The sequence below is a fragment of the Pipra filicauda genome, unplaced genomic scaffold (genome assembly GCF_003945595.2).
Source record: "Pipra filicauda isolate LSUMZ 115617 unplaced genomic scaffold, ASM394559v2 scaffold165_size2600900_pilon, whole genome shotgun sequence".
Taxonomy (NCBI): domain Eukaryota; kingdom Metazoa; phylum Chordata; class Aves; order Passeriformes; family Pipridae; genus Pipra; species Pipra filicauda.
In genome coordinates, this window is record NW_024104162.1 from 854,900 (window position 1) to 861,673 (window position 6,774).

The 6,774-nt window shown below is 51.2% G+C and overlaps 1 long non-coding RNA gene across 1 annotated transcript; it reads right to left on the reverse strand.

The window, feature by feature from the left end:
- Window positions 1-1,260: 1,260 nt before the first annotated feature.
- On the reverse strand, window positions 1,261-6,638 carry LOC113992422. Its single transcript, XR_003542246.2, has 2 exons — window positions 5,548-6,638; window positions 1,261-5,400 (listed from the first exon to the last, which is right to left on the reverse strand). It is a non-coding gene; the product is annotated as an uncharacterized LOC113992422 (long non-coding RNA).
- Window positions 6,639-6,774: the final 136 nt, after the last annotated feature.

Consider the following 6,774-nt stretch of genomic DNA (forward strand, 5'->3'; position numbering starts at 1 on the left):
GAAACTGCAGGGAAGGGATAGATGGGAGGGCAGAATTCATAAGAAATTACATTCCAAATCAATGCTGATTCAGTCCATCCACTTGGCATTGCCTGAAGTGCTGCTGCTGCAGGGGCAATGGGCCAGGAGTGCTTGCTGCTGCCGGCTCCCTCGGGCCTGGAGACACGATGGAGCGTGTTCATCCCAGCTGGGAGACAGCACTGATCATCCCCATCCTTCCTGACTCTCATGTGGGTGTTCCGGTTTGCACTTTTATCCATGGAGAGCTGGTGGGGAAAACTATAGCTGGGTAGTAAGCCAGGATGGAGAGCCTGCAGAAGAGGCAGGAGGGTGCAAGTCACAGCCATGGACACATATTACAGTGCTTTTTTGGGACAGGTCTGCTAACGAGTGGAGCAATATGCTCAGAAAGCCCCCATGAACTAAGTTATGGAACCTGCAGGAGCTCAGACCATTCCTCCATGGTGCCCATCACATGAGGCTGAGCTTCCCTGCATGGCCATGGCCCTGAGGGGGCTCATAACCCTGGAGCTCACAGCCACTGCCAGCCTGCCCTGCAGTACTGCAGGCTCTGCCATGAGCACCATCAGCTCCTCAGTGGGAACAAATCCATCAAAGAGAGGGATTTTGCTCTTCCATGACTGAAGAGGATTTTTTCTGAGGCAGGCCGGACCTCCTTGTTTTGGAGAACTTGGCAGAGTTTTTCCCTTCAAGGTGAGATGAAAATGCTCATCTGCAAAGTTAAAAGGTACATGGGAGTATGTTCTGACTTCTACAGCGTCATCTCTTCCCTGATGGCCACAGTAAGGGGCACACTGGTAGGTGGCTTCTCAGAGAAAAGCTAACGGGAGCAGCAGGCAAGGGAAGGAACAGGAGGAAACCGATATCCAAGCTCCTCTCCAGGAGATAAAATGAGGGAGGAATGGGAGGCTGCCCACAGGGGCACACTGAAAGGGGAAGGGGAAAAGGAGGGAGGCTTTGCTTCCTGCAGTGGGGCATTAGTGCCAGAGCATCTGCAGCCCAAGCCTGTGGTTATTCGGTTGCTGCAGGCTTGGTGGGCAGGAAACAGAGCTGCTGGTGAGTCTGTACCATCATGAGCCAGAGCCACACTTGATTTCTGTGAGGAAGCAGGTCTCACAGACAGCGTCGGCCCATCTGCAGCGAGATGGATGGTGGTGAGTGAGGCGTCACGAGCCCTTTCCTTCCTGCACAAAAGGTGCCCTGTGATGTGTGAAATACAGACAGTCCCCTCTCAATTGCTATTTTTGCCAGCTTTTATTTATCTTGTTTGACTTAGTGGTGCAAAATCTTGCAAGCATTAAGTTTGTTGAATGGGGACATGAAGTTTTCTGTAACCAGTTCTCTGCTTGAGGGACTCAGTGAGGGGTGTCTGCAGCTGCCGAGCCAAAGCTTCTGACCTTCTCTTGCCTGCAGACACCTCCTAAAGGGTCTGCTGGGACTGGCCCCGATCCCACAGAAATGCAGTGGGAGCAGGATTTTGGGTCTATCTTTGGGCAAAACCAGGCTGTGCAAAGTGGCCACAGAAGCAAAAATGGTATTCAAAGGCTGGGGGTGGCAGGTTTAAAGCAGCTGAAGGGCAAGCTGACTTACTTTGATTGATATACCTATCTGAACTGGCTTTTCCCTGCCTAAATAGTCTGCACTGCTGTGCTGTGCTGAGCAGTGCCAGTGACATTTTGGCAGTGCCAGGTGGGTAGGTGTGGTGGGGTGTGTGACTGCGGGACACCAGCCAAAGCCCAGTATCACTCAGATTGGGAAGTTCCCAAAATGTTCACTGGAGGAGTTTCAGCTCTGAGTCATGCTACTATGCACACTTGGGAGTTGGGACTGTTTTGCTGAAGGCAAAGCCATGAAATTGTGACTGCATAGAGGGCAGAGAGCAGTGCCACAGGTCTGGGTGCCCCAACCAAGACCGAGGGTCTCTGGGCAAAGCCTGAAGTAGAAAGCACAATCCTGGACACAGGTCTGGCCCTAAGCATCACCATGATAAACATAATTGTTCCACAAATAATAACACAAAAGGAGATAATTATTCTAGCCCGCTGGAATGGCCCTTGTGCTACTGCCTGGCCCTATGGGATAGGGAAAGAAGCAGGGGGATTTATTTACCAAGGAGTGCCCAAGGGAGGCTGAGAACGAGCAGAATGAGCTGGCAAAGCTGCAGGAGGTGAGGCACTGGGGGATGGTGCTGCTTCAGCCTAGGAATGCAAGGGGAAATGGAAACAGCTGGCTCTTTCTGGCTTCAGTGGCAGCTGAGATGGTCGCCCATGGAGCACAGCAGCACTGACACAGGAGGCAGGAGCAAGGGGCTGACCCAAACCTGTGGATTTGGGTTTTGACTCTGGCTGCAAAGTCTGCTGCCCAAACACAGTCCCCACTAGCCTGACAGATTCCCAGCACACTTTTCCAGAAGTGCCAGAAGACCACGTGCGAGTGATGCCACTGTGCCAGGGCAGCCACAGATGTGTACCTCCAGTGTTACCAGTGCACATCAGGAGCTGGGGTCCTACCCGTGAATTTAAAGGCTCTGCCTTGCCCACCAGAAAAACTTAGAAAAGATTGTATGGAAAAAACCCTCTGGCCTCTCCTAACCTTTGGGCACTTGCTATCTAAGTATTGTTCTTCTTGGTTTTTTTTTTGGCAAGTTGGTTTATCCTACAATAGCACATGAATTCTGCCGTGGCAGCAGATCACTAGGTAAGAGAGTCCTGCTGGAGAGCTACAGCCTCAGCAGACAGGACTGGTGAAGGGGTCACGGCTGTAACTGGCATTTTGTTGTCAGGAGCCCAAGCCGGATCTCCGTTAGCAGCCCATGGACACTGTCTCCAGGGCTCCATATGGCTGAGTGGGCAAGGCAGGCTTTCTGGAGCTGAGGGACTCATCCACAACCCCCAAGAGGGGATCTGGCAATAGTCTTTGGTTTTTGAAGAGGCTGAAGATCTCTCAGGATGGGCATGGGAGTTTGCATGTGTGGCTGGCTCAGAGGCAGCTCTTTGTTGCTGCTGTCTTTTCTGATTGCTCTCCTTCCTCTTCCTCAGGCAGCCGGACACAGGCACACACAGCCAGTCTAAGGCTCTTGCAAAAACCCACTGAGTGCAGGTCGTGGCTCTCAGCCCTTCCCAGCAGGAGAGCAGCCTGCCCACTGGGCACTGCCACTGGCCCTGCTGTCAGCACACCATGGTTTATGTGTGCTCCCCGCTTGCCCGAAGCACAGCCAACAAATTAAACCTTAAACCATAAGTTACAGATGTTTTTGCTTGTGGTTCCTGGGCCTGGGCAGATCAGGTAGAAGGAACTTGGGGTGGAGAAAACCCTTACCATTAATCACAGCCTTTCACAGGAAAGCACAGATCCTTCACCTGCGGTCCCTCACACCTTGGCTAGTGGAGCAGAACTGCCAGCTCTGCATCTCTGCAGCTCTTGAGAAATCGCAGAGCTGAGCTTGCACCCCAGTAAACAAAGTCCAGTTGTGTTTTTCTTCTGTGACTCATTCATCAGTATGTAATTGCTCAGGAGTAATAGAAAGTGCCTGGCAAGGGACAGGGCTGCCCAGCAGGTGACTAAACTGATGGAGCTTTCCTGCTGCCCTGCTCAAAAAATCCCCATTTCCTATCCTCCTTCTTCCAGCTCCCTTCTCATAATTATTATTTTTGACCTCGGGAGGACTGAGGATAGAGCATGGAATCTATTTCCGTGCAAGACACCTTTAAAGCATGACATTTTCCCGCTGCTTCATTAAGTGCTGTCCTCCTTTAGTGGCCTGGCTTTTTGAGTCCTGAATCAGACACATCCTCTGATGAAATGTTTTGTAAGTAAATAATAACTAAAACCATGTGCATTAATTTGAACTACCACAGGCACGTAAAAATGGCACAGACCACACCATGCAGACAGAGCATGGGATTAAGATTGTGGGTGAGGAATATGCAGTTAGAACATTGTATTGTGTTGGAACTGGGTTGGTGAGAAGTGGCTGAGTTTTGGGGAGGGTTACATTTTTTTGATTCAGGGTCTTGGTTTTCATATAAATGAAATTTGCAACCCTCACATGGTAAGAATAATACCGAATTAGGGAACTGCATAACAGTTCTCTGCTCCCTGTAAAAAGTTCAATTCTTAGGTCCTTAGCAGGGAAGATGAAAAATATGAATATGCATTAACTTTATGCTTAAGAGTGTTCCCTCTGGATTGTGGAGATGACAGTGCAAGAGGGAGAAGTTTGCTCTGCTGCTTCCTATATTGTACCAGCTTTGTAAATAACAGGAAGTGCTTTTTCTTTCAAACTGTCAGTTTGGCACTTTTCACCAGCTCTTAAAAATTGTACATATGTGTATGTATATATACACACAGTGTACACAAGAGAGAGGAAGGTGTTTGTGGAATTTGAATGTTTGTTGCCTGTTTATTTTGTGAATGGTTTTGGCAGTGGAAGAAACTGCCTGCAGGAGCAGATCCTCACCGGCTTAAATGCTTCATCTCCTTTGTCTAGGTGAGGAGGAGGGCTGAGGAGGGTTGAGCTGTGTTGCTGTTGCAGTGGCTCCTGCAGCTAAAGCGCCTTATACCGGCCTCACACCATTGCTCGGAGTGAAATGCTCTCAAGAAGTGCTGTGGGGTCACCTGGACAGCCATGCAGCCAGAGGATCAGCCTGCCTTGTGTGTCTGGGAGCACAGCTAGCTGGAGGTTCATCCTAGAGCTGATGGGATGGGGGGCTGGAAGTTTAGGAAGTGAGTAGGAGCCATGTGCAGGCAAGAGCAGTGCGGGAATGAAAGGCTTGCCAAGCTGAGCTCGAGGCTGACATCTTATTACAGGCATGAACTGTACTGGGGAAGCTGATCGTGGAGGAGGGAGGAGATGCTGAATGACTTGCATAGCCTGGAATTACTCCCCCGCTAATTAAGAGGAATGGAAAGAAGTGCAGCAAGGAGTGAGGCTTGAGGAAACCTAATGCTGGTGTGAGCATGTGGGAATATTCCTGGCCTCTGGAGGGATCATGCAGCCACCCACTGGGAAAGGGCCCCATGGGATGTCACCTTAGCTCCCCTCTCCCTGTGGCCAGGGAACATATATCAGATGTGAGCCCTGGGCCAGCTCTGGGCTTCCAAGTAAAGATTAAGACTACTAGCATGTGTGAATAATCCAGTCGTAACTGCCAGTCAGTTTTCTTCAGTTTATTACAGACCTGCTCTCGCACGACCAGCTTCAGCCCAAGAGGCATGGATTTGAAACAAAATTTTTAAATATCCAAGGGAAGTCATCAGTTTTAAATGGTGAGAGACACATACCAAACCAGATTTTTATATTAAGACGATCATGATGGCACCAGCCGGATAAGTGAGAAGATTCTCAACAAGCCGTGCTGCTTGGCTTCGACTGTCAGCCTGATGAACAAGAGGCATATTTTAAGCAGTGGGAACTGGGGGATATAATTGTTTCTTACACAAGAGACTGTGCATGCTATTACTTTAGAACAAAGACAAATTAGAAATCTCTTGCCCTCTGAATCTGTTTGGTAAACCAATGCTCACCTCTCCAAACCAAGGAGCTGTTCCCAAGCCAGAGAGGCTCTGGGCCCACGCACAGGCGGTTGGGGAGTGGAGGTGGGAGGTTTGAGCAAGATGCCTTGTGCAGCCCTGCCTTGGCAGCTCATGGCCAGAAAGCCTGGGTCCATTCTGGAAACAAAGGAGGTCTTTTGCTGGATGTGCTGTACAGCAGAAGTGTGGTGGCTTGTGTGGCATTTAGCTCCCTGACCCTTATTTAAATGAAATGCAGAGTAATTTGTATCTAAGTGGAGTTGTTCTGTCTCATTAGCGTGATTAAATAGATGGCAGAGCGTTACTAAGTTCATTGTCAGAGAAACTGTTGCTTAGTAATTTAAACTGCGATAATCTCATTATTCCGTCTTTTTTTTCTTACAATGCTGGTGGCTCCGTTGTTACCCGCAGTTCATGGCCTTGTATGCAAACCTTCATAACTGCGATTGCATTTCAGACATCAGACACTGGCTCGGAGAAGTCATCCAGGGTAAAGCCAAGTAGGGGGAGCTTCCAGGACTTTGGGCTGCATTTGCCTAAGTGAGAGTTTTGGTGGAATAGAAACAGAAGCACGGGATGAACAGTGACCTCAGTCACACAGCCCTCTGAGCTTCAAGGGACGCTCAGATGTTCTTCCTCTGCCTCCTCAACGGGGCGAGTGATGGAAGTGCCCTGGTCACGTCCGAATGTGTCACAAGCCAACAGAGAAATGGTTTCCAAGCAGGCACTGAGGGGAGGTGACTGAGAGCTTTGTCCATGGCTGCTGCGGCCTGAGGAGGTGTAACCCACAGGTCAGGGAGCCGTAATAACCCACAGGTTGGGAGATGTAATAACCCAGAGGTCAGGGAGGTGTACGGGGCTGGCTCCTGCCTGTGGGTGCTGGGGGGTGGCTCCAAGCTTGGTTACAAGAGAGGGTGCCCGGCGGGCCCGCACGGGCGGAAGGGCCGACACGGAGGGGCCGCTTCTTCCCGTGGTCCCTCTTCTCTCCACGGCCCCGCTCTCTAGCCGGCGTTTCCCCGCGTTTCCCGTGGAAGGGCCGGGCCGGGCGGAACTGATCAGCCTCCGCATCCCGGCCCCGTTCCCCGGCCCCGTTCCCCTGCCCCGGCTCCCCTGGCAACAGCGGCGCTGGCGGCCACCCAATCAGCGCGCGGCGCCGCGGGCCCAGCCAATGGGGAGGCGCGCAGGAGGGCGGGGCCCGCCGGAGCAGGGAGGGCCGGCCAC